Genomic DNA, 15,885 nt, shown 5'->3' with positions numbered 1-15,885 from the left:
ATAAGTACCCTAATTCTGGAGACGAAGGAAAAATGGGAAGCGATAAGAAATTACTTAGGAGTAAGATGCAAAGAGAAGGAAGTATGAAAGGAAAAGAGCGCAGGGTGATAGACGGGGGCACTGATAATACGCCAAAAGGATAGGGTACGGAGGGGTTACCTAGTATTAGGTACCTACATGAATGGAAAGCTAAATGAAACTGACTCAAAATTATATCAAAATATGATGAAGATTAGCTCAATTACAAGTATTTATTCCTAACGCTCAGTTAGGAATAAATACTTGTAAAATTAACTGTTTTATTTCTACAGTCAAGTGTAAAGAACTACCTATCTAGGTACTTATTCAAGTTTTCAGTACAAAGGTGTAAGTACTAAAGGAAAATTGAGTCGTGAAATACTCTCAAACTAAAAGTCATTAATCGTCGCGCTCGTAGCCTTCAAACGCTGGCCAGATGAAGTTGGTAATTGACGTGCCGCGACGAGCCATTTAGTTCACTCAACCACTTCTATAATGCTTATCAGTGTACCAATCAAACACCTACTTTATGACATGAGCAATAGGACAGATAATGGCGTGACGTAAACCATTTGCGTCAGTCAGCATCGCGAGCGTAATTCGAAGCGTATGGTACTACAGAAGCGAGTGAACATATGATTTATATCACTGTTTGTGTGTGTGAGTGGGACATTGGTGCTTGGATGTGTGCGTGCGCTCAATAATGTTACGCATGCGTATTGACGCGTACCGCCATCTGTTGACGGCCACGTGGGCGCGAGACGATGTCGCAGGCGCGACTTCATCGATCCCGTCACCTTGACTGGTTAATAAATTCATACACGCGTCCCGTTTGTAGACACACCCCGTGTTTTCATTCTCAAGGAGCCGCAAGAACTAATCTTTGATAGTATTGACTTGAGACCTTGTGGCACATGTGATAATTCATGCATTAATGATTGCCTCAATTACGGCTACAGGGTTTTAGGTTTGAATTGAAACCCTAGAAGACATTGGACGATCCTTATTCGTTGGACTATTATAGTACCTATCTACTTATAGCAAATTCCATCAGCTTATATGTCCTAAGGTCAATTGATAAAAACCTAATTCCGGTAAAGCAAATAATTACTTATTTTGAGTGAAAATAATTTATTTACAACATTCCTGTTATGTTTAACTGGAGTTTTTTGATCATCTGTTTTTATTTTATAGTAGGAAATTCTAATGTTCCTCAATATGCCTAAGTTTACGCTGACTGATTTTTCATGTTTAAAGAAAGGAAGAAATCAATGAGCACCACGTCAGGGAAATACCTATGGTGGATGGGGAAGAATTTTGTACTGTAAAACTTGGCCGGTGCAATGCAGGAAGAATGATCAGGAACATTATCGTAATGAAACAGAACTATTATCTTGACGAGATTGTTGACGTTTGGTTCAATTTCATATTTATCTGTCAGATCCGAGGTCGCTAACTATGGGCCTCGTAAGAAGGCTCAGTGTCACACAGCGGGCGATGGAACGAGCTATGTTAGGAGTATCTCTGCGTGATCAAATCAGAAATGAGGAGATCCGCAGAAGAACCAAAGTCACTGACATTGCTCAACGAGTTGCGAAGCTGAAGTAGCAATGGGCGGGGCACATAGTTCGAAGAGCCGATCGACGTTGGGGTCCGAAAGTGCTGGAATGGCGACCCCGCACTAGAAAGCACAGTGTTGGTCGACCCCCCACCAGGTGGACTGACGACATCAAGCGAGTCGCAGGGATTCGCTGGATGCAGGCGGCTCAGTATCGTGATGTTTGGAAGTCCCTACAATGTCCTGCAGTGGACGTCCATCGGCTGATGTGATGATGGTGAGAGATCTGAGGACCCTTAACCTTTACGGTTTGCCTCTGTCAACGTCTTATGTGTTCATACAAACTGCATGTGTGTGTATTACGATTTAAAATTTATAGTTGTGTAGTGTAAGTACACAGGATATATTAATTGGTGTTAAATATTTTTGATGTGTGAAAAACGACGAACGAATTTTGTTGATGAATTTAAGTGCGATTCAATTCCAATAGATGGTCTGAGTTCCAAAACAATGTCATGGATAATGGATGTTCATTATCATTTCTGGAAAGGTTCTCTATTAGAAGTTCCGAGATATACAAGCGTTTGCTTACTGTAGGCACTATAACGAAACTCGGTAAAATCACTTGTTAATTATTTAAAATATTAATAAAAATTTATATAATTTAATAAAAACATACTTCTTTTTTAAACCAATAACATTAATTCCTCCCGACAAAGACTACACCAAATACCGCAAAACGATTTTAAGAAACCAGCAAGACTTTAATCCTATTTAAAACTCCATATAAGTTATCTGCTTTTCTTACTTACCTATTTTTTACCGCAAGATTGATAATACCACCCTTAACCATAACGAAGACCAAAAACTAAACCAAAGCTGTATGTATAAGTACTTATCTATATTCTATTGCCAAGCGAATTAAAACTATTGGCAAGACCTACCTAGATCCAAACTCTAGGTATAGAAACTAGGTCTAGGACTTAGAAACCCCCCCTATTATTTGAAAGCGCGGTGTTGGACGACCCCCACTAGGAGATCCGAAGACATCAAGCGGGTTGCAGGGAGCCACTGTATGCTGGCGGCTCGAAAGCATGGTGTTTGAAAGTCTACGTATTCATACGTCATTGGACGTCCATCGGTTAGTTGTTAAATGAAGTTGATGATGATGATGATGATGATGATGATGATGATGATAATGATGATGACGATGATGATGGACTGGACTTAGAAAACTTCAGCCTTTATTTAATTTCAGCGATGTGGTGATAAAAGTCCATCCATTTGCCTCCCATCAGCTTTAGTCATTAACCATTTCATCAACTGCTTGGTGTAATAATAAATACCGTAAAGATATTGTGCACCTTAACTGTCTTGGTTCAATGATATTAAATACTGTTAGATGTGTTACTAGCGGATGAAAAATGAGGAGCTCAAAAGAGGAAATTTATATCAATCAATCAAATTTTTTTTTTTCAAAAGGCTTAGTTTACAATGCTCTATCGAAACGTCAGGCAATAATATTATACATAAGATAATGCTGATAATCTTTATATAATTAGTCGAAAACTTAAAATTAAAGTTACGAGGGTTCCAACGGCGGCTTGGTCCGAGAAGAGTCCAGAACAAACTCAGCCAGGTTTTTTCTTATAGGTATACCTACCTAGTCAACTCAATGCTAGTTGTGGTTAAAAACGAACGTTATTGAAACAAATAATACCTAAATATCGTCTACAATGTCGAGTTGTGTGTTCAGGAAGTGTAAAAACTATTTAGTATATACATAAATATATAGTAGATTTAAAGACAAATTGTGCATATGTGCGCTTAGTATTGTAGCCTGTTAATCGGATCACTTTTTGCGGTGGTTTTGTAGGGACGTAACCGATTGTAGCGGCATAAGGCTATGTTGTAGCAAGCTTTATTGAGACGCACAACGCTGCGTAAGCAAGTTTATATCCCACGACCGCCATCGAAATTTTAACGCTAGTCACTCGTGGTCGCTCGACATTGATGCACGATTCCTAAATAAGTAGTCCGTTTAATATTTTATATTTCTTACTGTAACCTTTGTCAATCGATTAAATATTATTTGGAACTCAGACTTGTTTCTTTAAAATTCCTTGACAGAGACACGCTTAGTAACCTTCACGAATTAATCCAACCCATTAAAATCAACATCCACACCGATCTATAGTATAAAATTTATCATTGTCTTGACGATCCTGTAAAAGAATGTATTCTGCCGCAAATAGAACGATAATAAAAACTAAAGTCACATACCTAGCTGTAATTATGATACAATATACCTTGAATTAGGTATGTATCTATAAATGTTATCATTCCCACCGTTCAGTACGCGGCACATTCTCTGTCGTCTGGAATCAATCAATCACTCCTTATATGGTCTGACGGTAATTAAAGCTCGAGCAGATCGAGTTATTGTTGAATGATGTTCTATTGACAGTTTACTTCCTTCGATCATCTTAAATTGTATTTATTATTAGTTGTTATCCACAGAGACGTGATAGCCTAGTAGATATGATCCCTGACTTCGGTTCAGAGGGCGTTCGTTCGATTCCGATCCGGGGTATGCACTTCCAACTTTTCAGTTATTTGCGTTTAAAGAAGCTAAATATCAGGTGTCTTAAACGGTGAAGGAAAAACATGGTGAGGAAACCTGCATATCTGAGAATTTCGTAATTCTCTACGTGTGTGAATTCTGCCAATCCACATTGGGTCAGCGAGCTTAGCCTAACGCCTTTAATTCTGAGATGAGACTCGTGCTGATCGGTGAGCCGAATTGTTGTTAGTGACGAAACTAAGCTTAATTGGAATAAATAAAGGACAATGGTCTATTTCCAAACAAATTTTTGCTGACATTTTTTTCAAGCGTCTATGAATGAAAAAAATATAAAATGATAGATAATTATTTTCTTAACAATTTATTCATAAGGTTTAATATTATGTGAAGTCTGGAATTCGAGATATTTATGTTTGAAGTTTTGGAGGTTATGTTTTGTCAACAACGAATAGAGACCTACTTTTTAAATTGAACTTTTAAGTATTCCATGATTATGAAGCCGGGTATTTGGGTTCGATAGAAGAACATAAAAAGTAGGTTTGATCCCCATTTTTCCCTCCCTTAGACATGGATAATATACATACTTTATAAAAATGAACCTTCCTAATTAAATCTAAAAAACCAACGTGGAATTTAATACAATAGTGTTTTAAGTCAATAGTTGAGCGGGAGAATCGGTGTCCATAAACATAAGCGGTCATTAAAAAAGAATGTAGGTACAGAAAATCATTTGATAAGTGTCGGAAAAATGCAACAAGATTTACAAGACGCTTAAGTACGCAAATAATGAAATTACGACGCGATGTGACAACTGACTGACAGTTCACAGTTGAATTGTTAGTGCATGACTTGTCATAGGAACACGTAAAAGTATCGATACTTTATAATATCGATTAATGATTATCGATCTCCTTTCGATACTGTTATTTTTGTAATCAATAAGTAATCTTCAGGAAATTACTTACTATTTTTACTTACGTATTACCTTTATTTAAAATCATGTCGAACATGCTTAAACAATAAATACGTTTGTAAACACTTGTTCCTTTCCTTTGATTATTAAAATATATCATATGGCTTACTGTTGGTAATAATTGTTATTAACATGTTTGACTATTATATTTTGTTTATTTTATTACTTAAATGTAAAATGCCGCCAAGTAAGAGTGAACTTTAGCAGTATTTTGTCATGATTATAAATAAGTAATTTAAATTAAATAGGTGTACCTATTGCATTTAAATTAATTACTATTACTTGTTTGAAAATCAAAATATTTTATATATATTTCAAAATAATTATATTAATTCGTCATAAATATTAGTTTATATGTTTGTTCTACTGAAATTAAACTAATGTCATTGAATAATGAGTGTAGTTCAATGACGATATTTTATTCGATTCGATACTGGCTTTTCGGTATCGTGCGCGTCCCTAGTTTTCCGATATATGCAATATTCGTATAAATAGTATGGTTGCCATACTCAATTATTTAAATGTAATTGATGTGAATATATTTTAGTTTTTGGACTTAATTGGACCTTTTTCTCTGTTTCAAAAAATTAAATAAATTATTTTCTACAAACTGTAATAGTTTACATTAGTAGACGCTTATGAATTCTATCAACAAACACCAGACCATTGTCCTTTGAGTTTAAGTTTGACTTTTGTGTTTGATGATGATGATGATCTACAGACTTCTAATAAAGGTAGGTAGATACATAATATTCTATATTTGTAGAATATCTATATACCTAAGCAGGTATATATATTTATATACGTCACTCGCCACTTCGTATTATTAATTTACTTAATATATAAGTATTCATTTAATATCTATCATTCAAATAAAACAAGCCTTATTTTGCGATGCGGCCGGTTCGTTAACAATAACCTAGTTTATTTGTATTTGTAAGGAGACATAATTTCAATTAGGCTTAGATGAAAACACTTTTTAAACGTCCAGTTTTAAAAGTGCTTATAACCAAGTCATGGTGAAAATCAAATTTGAAAACTTACAACACCGATGCATTATTACAACGCGCAGTCCGTGCATTTTTCTCCAGCATCACATCTTCAAAGCGTCTATGCGTTGCTGATCCACTGTTTTGATAGTCTAGGTATGTCTCAACTCTTTTTTTTTTATTTTTTTATTCTGTACAAGTTAGCCCTTGACTACAATCTTACATGGTGGTAAGTGATGATGACACTCCTTTCGGCTTCTACACGACATCGTACCGGAACGCTAAATCGCTTGGCGGTACGTCTTTGTCGGTAGGGTGGTAACTAGCCACGGCCGAAGCCTCCTACCAGCCAGACCTGGACAAATTAAGAAAACCTCAATCAGCCCAGCCGGGGATCGAACACAGGACCGCCGTCTTGTAAGTCCACTGCGCATACCACTGCGCCACGGAGGCCGTCAAAACTCTAGCGTTAACTTAAATTCGTTTAGCCGTTTTTTGCATGAGTGAGAAACCAATATCCAAAATCTAAACCTACTCGTCCTTCAAAATTCCATTCCATTCTAAGTTTTCCTTTTTTCCTTCTAGATTCTAAATTACAATCGTCTAGATAAATCTCACCGAGTCTTACGGTCGAATTACTAAATCCTTAATTTAATTTAAAGGAAAAATGCATGATATGAGTAAATGCTTAAGTTGTCTGCTTTACAAAAAAAGGTTACAATTACAAAAAGCACTCATCCGTTACAGTGTCCAATTAATGTAAACTTCCCAATAGAATCCCTAAGCGGTTGGGGCGTAGGGTGTGGGCGTGGCCTAATGCGGAGCGGTGACCGCGCGCGCCTGCAGCCTTATGCGACCCTGGTCCCGTGACGTCACGTGCACCTTCACTGGGTGGTCGGGTTACTAACGATTTATTTAGGTTTTCCACAAAGTAAGTAACAAATTACTTACTACGAGTAAACGAGCTTTTCATAATGTTACTGGAAAATATTTTCATTTTTCTTGTTATAAGAATATTTTTCAGCAGTTTTCTTTTTGTTTCGTAAGGTTTATTGATAGGTTTTACTGGTTCGCTTACTCTTGATTATTATTATTACATTTCACAAAGTATCCCCACCACTTACCACTAGAGACTATTCCAGAAATTGCTTGATAATGCTTGTTTGGTTTAACGAACACTTTTCTGGAAGATTCCTTTATGTTCCGTAATTTTGAAGGAAGGTTCTCAGAATACTTTGAGATCTTAACTATAAAAATAGTATGTTAGGTATTCCTTCACCGGTTGAGACACGTGATATTTAATTTCTTAAAATGCTCACAACTGAAAAGTTGGAGGCATAAGCATGCCCCGGACCGGATTCGAACCCACGCCCTCCGGAATCGGATGCAGAGGTCATACCAACATTACATTCACTATGAACTCGTCATACAATGCTGCCCTCATGCCCTGAGACCTTTCGTATCATTGAAAATGTCGTGTTCGCATGCAGTAGGTAACTTTGTTGGGTACTAGATAATGTCAAGGGCATCGTTAAGGGAAGCGAGAGGGCATATAATGTATCTATATACTTTTATCTTTTTCATTTTTATTATTATTAAATTGTTGTGACCGAAATAGGTAACTCAAATTAGGTACTACTATTACTAAGTATTCCTATCCCGCACTAGTAAGCGCAGTGTTGGTCGTCCCCCCACCAGGTGGACTGACGACATCAAGCGTGTCGCCGGGATTCGCTTGATGCAGGAGGCTCATATCGTGCTGTTTGGAAGTCCCTACAAAAGGCCTATGTTCTGCAGTGGACGTTCATCGGCTGATATGATGATGATGATGATGATGATTACTATTCCTATATACTCGTATACGTACAAGGAAATGCCCATGAATGACCACGCTGGGCATTCGGGTTGGTAATTCGCAGGGCTAGAATTTTCGCATCGATGTCGCTGCTTCCCGACACCGGTCTGTGTCATTTGTGAAGTCTAGCCAAATCAAAAATGGTAATACCGCCATCTTTTCGGTCGCTAGAGCCTCGTCGGTCCATCTGCAGGGTGCACCACGAGCAAGTGAGGTTGGCAGTTGGGAAGGCTGAACTGGTACTAGCCTTGCCCTTAGGACACACAGTCCAGTTAGGTAGGTACAACTTCGAAAAAGAGGTCCATCACCGAATCCAACTCGGTTGGACAGCGTTCGGGAAACTTCACGACATCTTTTCGTTAAAAATTCCTCAGTTCCTGAAGACGAAAGTCTTCAAACAGTGCGTGTTGCCAGTGATGACCTATACCTACGGATCTGAGACTTGGTCGCTAACTATGGGCCTCACAAGAATGCTCAGAGTCACTCAGCGGACGATGGAGCGAGCTAAGCTTAGAGTTTCTCTGCGTGATAGAATCAGAAGTAAGGATATCCGCAGACGAACCAAAGTCACCGACATAGCTCAGCGAGTCGCGAAGTTGATGTGGCAATGGTCAGCCGGCAGGACACATAGTTCGAAGAGCCGATGGACGTTGGGGTCCCAAAGGTGCTGGAATAGCGACCCCGCACCAGAAAGCGCAGTGTCGGTCAACACTAGTGGGGGTGTTGACCGACACTGCGCTTTTGATGTGGCAATGGTCAGCCGGCAGGACACATAGTTCGAAGAGCCGATGGACGTTGGGGTCCCAAAGGTGCTGGAATAGCGACCCCGCACCAGAAAGCGCAGTGTTGGTCAACACCCCCACTAAAAGGACCGAGGACATCAAGCGGGTTGCAGGATGCTGGCGGCTCAAAACCGTGATGTTTGTAAGTCTATACAAGAGGCCTATGTCACAGTATAATAATATATCTACTGTGCCTATATCCAGCAGTATCATCCTTCTTATGGGGTTTTCTAAATTTTCCTTTTAGTTCTTCATTTAATTACAGTAGGCAACTAACATACCTATTGGTTTCTTTTAACTTTTTTTTTCTTTCATTGCAATAGCAGTACCTACCTAACGAGAGAGGTGTAGATATTTCTCTTTCGTCGAATTTGTCGTGGTGCGCATATTGGGCCTACAGTATCTGGCAGCAAACACCTATCTAGACCAGAATATAGACACCAAAATGCAAAATACATTTAGAAATCACTTACCTACCTATTATTATCAGCCGATGGGCGTCGACTGCTGGACATAGACCTCTTGTAAAGACTTCCAAACCCCAGGTCTTCACCTTGAGCCGCCAGAATTCAGCAGCTCCTTTACCTTTCTCTTTGTAGTCGTTCCTCCATTTCCCAATCTCAAACGGATCCACGTTTTCCACCGGCTTCTTTCGGTTTCGTTTTATTATTCTCTGTCAGCATATGACAGAGAATAAGTAAACGATCTTGGTTGGTCTTTTTCCGTCCATGTTACCAGTTAGGTAGGTACTATTTGCGTCTATAGGTAGGTGTGTCCAAAACACACTAATATTTGTTGATAACATAACTCGGCTGCCACACTATAGGCCTCGCGCTGCTGCGATGTTTTTTCATTTTTTTATTATTTACAAACTTAGCCCTTGAGTACAATCTCATCTGATGTTAAGTGATGATGCAATCTAAGATCAAAGTGGGCTAATTCGTTAGGAGAAGGATGAAAATCCACACTCCTTCCGGTTTCTACACGAAATCGTACTGGAACGCTAAATTGCTTGCGGTACGCCTTTGCGGGTAGGGTGGTCTACTAACTAGCCTCGCACCAGCCAGAGCTGGACAATTAAAAAAAACCTCAATCGGCCCAGCCAGGGGTCAAAACCAGGACCTCCGTCTTGTAAATCCACCAATTGCATTCCACTGCGCCACGAAGCCGTCTAATGTTGCTGCGATGTTGCTCTGCCTGGCAACACACTATCGCGTCTATTCGCGCAAATACTAGCGCGAATATTCGTGAAATTTTCCACGAATATTCAGACCAGACCATCACATCGCGCTGCCGGCTGCCGCATAGAGAACCGACAGCGCGAATATTTCCACGAATATTCGTTGCCACACAACTTCCCTGGTCACAATCCTGGTTACTGCCCTTGCCACTCGTGCCGTGTGGCAGCGACATAAGGAGAACTCGACCTTGATTTCATGCTATGACAGAATAAACGACTTTGTGCGCTTGACTGTCCAAGGTACCTACTTATTCCTAGCATTCGCCTCCAGCACAAAATCTCGTACCTACGCGTCTATTCTAAGCCTTTCTCTTGCTTTTACGGTCCTATCCTAATACCAATAGGTACCTATCTAGATACCTACAGCAAAATACACAATCGAAAATCATCTTGATTATATAATGATTTATTTATTTTGCTATCATCCGCGAAAATTCGGCGAACCCATGCGACAACGTCACCCAGGTCCGACAAAATACTCTCTACGTATTCTGCGTGTGTATCTCTACGTACATGGGTTCGCCGAATTTTCGCGGATGATAGCAAAATAAATAAATCATTATATAATCATGATGAACTTCCGCAAAGTAACGCCTGCTTCTATCCAATATTGAAAATCATCTTCTTAACCAACCGATGGACGTCCAGTTCTGGACATAGGCTCTTTGTAAAGACTTCCAAATAACACGAACCTCATTCATCCAGTCCCTTTTTATACAATCCGAAAAGCAAGTCAAAGTACGTAACCTACTTAGGTAATGTAGAAAGAACTTGAGTATAATTTAACTAACATAAAAGAAAAGTCAGTGTAACTAAAACAAAAAAAAAACAATAGGATAACATAAGCGTATAAACAATAGCCCTCGGACCTTGTAGTCCCTACGGTGGGCGTGTCGTAGGGCCAGGGCGGGCGGGGCGGCGCGGGGCGGGACAGGCCACGCCCCTCGCGCGCCCACTGAACTAACGTCTTCGTCTTGAGTGTTCGAATTTCAAATTCATCTTACATTGTGTTTGATCTTACGGTGGAATTCATAGTCGTAGTAGGGGGCCCCTAAGGGGATTATTCAGCCGCTATGGGTCGAATTCAACCCCTACGCGTTTCATAGACAAAAGAAACCCCTCATTTGACAGGAGCTGGCGGCTGACTGCTGAATTACCGATATTTGTCAGCCAAACCATCCCCTGGCATTTTTTTTTGTTGTTATTCGTGATTTATTTATTAGAAAGTGGACGTTCGGATCGTTATAAGTGAAGTTATAAACAGCGAGTTATATCAGTGCCCAAGATATATATTCGCAATTGCGTAAACCCAGTATAATACTATGGCGATATGGAATGTACGAAAGATTCTCATATTAGGCATAATATGCCTCTGTTTGATGAAGAATGAACACAGAAGACCAAGAGAGGAATACCAATACCGCTAGTATTATACATTCTAGCAGCACTTCGCTTCTATGAAACGGGATGTTATCAGGTACGTACCTTTGTTCATTATCAATATTTTTTTGTTTTGAAGAAGCCGCGCGGTTTCACCCTGTGTGGTTCCCATTTCCGTAAGAATATGGGGATAAAATATAGCCTATAGAGCTCGGGAATAGTGTAGCTTCCCAACAGTGAAAGAATTTTTTAAATTGGTTCAGTAGTTCCAGAGCCTATTCAAAAATACAAACAAACAAATCTTTCCTGTTTCTGTTATTAGTAAAGATAAATTAGGAGTAGATATAAAACCAATTAGCCCAGTGGGTATGACCCCTGCCTTTGATTATGATGGTGTAGGTTCCCAACAGTGATAGAATCTTTCAAATCAGTTCAGTAGTTACAGATCCTATTCAAAACAAACAAACAAATTTTTCCTGTTTATAATATTAGTATAGATAAATTAGGAGTAGGTCAAAATCCATATAGCCCAGTAGATATGACCTCTGCTTTCTATTCGGAGGGTGTAGGTTCAAATGCTGTCTGAAACATGCACCTCCAAATCATTTCAGTAATGTGCATTTTATGAATTTAAATGTATATTACATGTCTCATACAGTGAAGGAAAAACATTGTCTCTACATGTGTGAAGTCTGCCAATTCACATTGGGCCAGCGTGGTGGACCTTATCCCTCTCATTCTGAGAGGAGACTCATGCTTAACATACTCATGATGAAGAATTTAATTAGTTTGTTTGTTTGTAATCTAACCTATATAAATGTTAGGTATACCTATCTAGTTTTGATTTAGGAAATATATAACCTACGTAAATGTAACTAACATAATGTTTATTTTCAGACTGTATGTGCAGTCCATCAAGCATTCTATGAAATAACAGAAATGCCAAAAGTCAAGCTGTATTGATGTCACGCATAGGTATACATATAAGCAACCCCGGAGGACCCTATGCACAGATTTAAAGAAACCGGCTATCATGGCAGGGAATAGCAGTGATGAGCTCTGAGAATACTGTTTTACCAAGAATACTGAGAATACTTTGGTCCTTGAAAATCTGAGTTTTCAGATCACAGTAATTGGAAGACCCTCATACCTTGAAAAGTCAGCAGCATTTAATATCGAAGTAGTAGGAGTGAGTGCAGTGTATTGTAAGGTGGTCACTCACTCTGAAGTCCATAACAATAGAAAATATATACAAATCTTAATTTAATGAAATTTATTGATTCACATCTTTAATAAAGATAATTATTAAATGTTTACTTCTGCATTTTTCATTTAAGTCTGGCCCTATAGAAATATACAATAATAACTATAAGTTATATGTAAATTATGTATTTATTGTTGTTATTAATTAAACTTTGTATCAAAAGGATATAGGTTTGATTTTAGAATTGCAATAAGTACTGTGTGGTTCATTATTATCAGCCCATTACCGGGCCAAGCCTACCTCCTAAATATATAATATTATGTGATCTAAAGCTTTGTGAAATGCAATTTTACCACTATTCCTAAGGATAAGCTACACTTATATTTATTTACTGCACTTACTATAAATTGTAAGAAAATACAGCATAATAGTACCTACTTTTACAATAATTATTTCAGGTAATTATAGGTGGTTTTGAGTAAAATAAACAAATTTCCTCTTACAATAATTTTTTTATTTCAAGTAGGATTCCACATTACAAAATTATGAAATATCAAACTACTTATACAGTAAATAGTATGCTTGGGATTTCTCTGCGTGATGGTATCACAAATGAGGAGATCCGCAGACAAACCAAAGTCACTGACATAGGTAGCACAGCGAGTCGTGAAGCTGAAGTGGCAATGGGCAGGTCACATAGTTCGAAGAGACGATGAAATCGCAGTGTTGGTCGAACCCCCACTAGGTGGACGAGGGCATCAAGCGGGTTGCAGGGAGCCGCTGGACGCTGGCGGCTCGAGACCGTTGTGTTTGAAAGTCCATGCAAGACGGCTATGTCCAGCAGTGGACGTCCATCGGCTGATAATTTTGTATATGATCATGTTCGTCCACATAACTTCAATATTTTTCTAACAACTCCTTCTTGTGAGAAAGAAACTTTTTGATAAAATTGATCTATTGTACACTTGAACGAATTAAAATTTACTACGATAAATAAAAAGAAAAAGTAAATGAAAATATTAGAACCTCAATTATTTTGTAAAATGTCAAAGAATTAACAAAATACGTCTCTCTGTGGTTGTGTCACAGAATTTTCAAAGATCTAATGTAAAATCATAGACAACATTTGCTTGAAACTCCAGTCACCTAGGGGCTCTCCAGTAGTTTGTTTATGAAATGCAATGAAGGATGATTCAATAGTCAGCCCCTGGGTGAATACTGAATATTGGTTTGTGGGGGATTGTTCACTTCACGACTATGAATTCCAGGGTTAATGTTCTACCATTACAAGTTATTTTGTTTTAATGTTTTAGATTGTTGTCTGAGGTATTAGGATGGTTGTTGGTTTGGTTATAAAAAAAACAACTTCAGAGTCGACTTTTGCAGCAGCATACCTATCTAGGATAAAGAGCGAAAGGTATCTAAAATAAGTGTCCTTATCAGACAATTTTTAAGGAATTCTTGTATAGGTACCTACGTAGGTGGATACGTTTATTGCTGGAAGCAAAAATTGGATGATGACGTAGATAGGAGTCCTAACACAACTGATAAATAATAGGTTATTGATACCTATGAAATTGGAGATTTATAACCAGCATTTTCAGATTTAATTATCTGTGGATTGAACCTAGGTACCTACCTAAATTTTATTCGAAAGCCGTATTATTCTAATTTTAAATTCTTGTTTGTTTTTAGTAAGTGTTTTGTTTTTGTGAAATTATAGGTAGTAGTTTTGGCACCATGTAAAAACTGAAAATTCTATTAATTTTGAATATGAGTAGGTAGGTAGGTACCTACGTGGAAATAACGTTGCGCAAATAATACGAAACATTAACGTCGGGCCTAACATGGGCCCGTACACGTCTTTGCTTGTATATAGGTAGACATGTGTGGGTACGTTATTGGTAGGTACTTACACAGATTAATGAATAATATACAGATGGAGCGTACGCAACACGAAGGTGTCGTAGTCGCTCCAAATACAAAATTCAAAAAGTAATACATTCTCGAGTCAGTAGGTACGACACGAACCGTCGCATCAGTAGGTAATTTTATGTTTTTAAATATTTTAAAAACTGTTTACAAAAATTAAAAAAAAAAATTTTCATTGGTCGTAAATTAATATAATTGATTATTATATTAATTTACGTACCTAATTGTTGTTAGTGTTAAATTTTGAAATAAAAACTATGAAAAAAGTTTGTATATGCGGTTGTCAAGTAGATGCGTGACGTTTGTTTTTTTTAAGAGTTTCACCGAAATTGGACATAGGTACCTACCTTACCCAAAAAACTCTACCTACCTAACTGGATAATATCATATGTTTTCTGTGACCATATTATGTCCTTGGTAGCTTTATGATTGTATTCGTCTACAATTTCGAGTGCAGCGTTCTCAACTATAACTGGTTGGATTCCTTTTTTTTTTTATTCTTTACAAGGTAGCCCTTGACTACAATCTCACCTGATGGTAAGTGATAATGCAATCTAAGATGGAAGCGACTCAATCGTTAGGAGTAGGATGAAATCCACACTACTTATCACACATCATACCGAAACGCTAAATCGCTTGGTGGTTCGGCTTTGTCGGTAGGTGGGTAACTAGCCACGGCCGAAACCTCCCACCAGCCAAAATTATTTACTAACCAACCTACCTACATTATTTTCGTATTGGCTGCATGATCATTTTCAGGCCTACCGGTTGAGAAACTCTACTGAGGTTATTAAGCATAGTACCTACTAAGGTTATCCAGTCTCTGCCATGATGACTACATCGTCAGCGAACCACATTTAAGAGATGTAGGTACCTACTAGCCTTTGATGTTGAGAGATTCTATTGCCAAGAATTGCAAACAATGATAGAGAATGAAGAAGAATAAAGAGACCACGCAATTGCTTCTCCACGACAACGCGTGAGCTCACACTTCACGACAGACTATCGCATAACTATACATATCCTCCTACCTAATTTTACTTACTATAGATATGTGGATACATAGTAGTATATTATTTAATTTATCTTTTTTAAATTTGGAACCAATGTAGTAAACGACGCTCTGCACTTTCCCGATCAGTCCGTGAGCTCACCCTGGGGTCATGCGTGAAAATCAGCGCTAGGTACTTAGCTGTAGCATAGAGCTGAGGCAGCGCCCCATTCAGCCGAAGCCTTAGTATTAAATTAGTATTAATTCTCATGTTTATTTTTTTCTTATTTATGTTGTGTTTTTTTGGTTGAATAATGATTTTATTATTTATTACTAGTGGACGCCCGCGACTTCGTCCGCGGTGAATTCAGTTTTCACG

Source organism: Bicyclus anynana, chromosome 5, assembly GCF_947172395.1.
Source record: "Bicyclus anynana chromosome 5, ilBicAnyn1.1, whole genome shotgun sequence".
NCBI lineage: Eukaryota > Metazoa > Arthropoda > Insecta > Lepidoptera > Nymphalidae > Bicyclus > Bicyclus anynana.
This window is presented reverse-complemented; position numbering follows the sequence as displayed.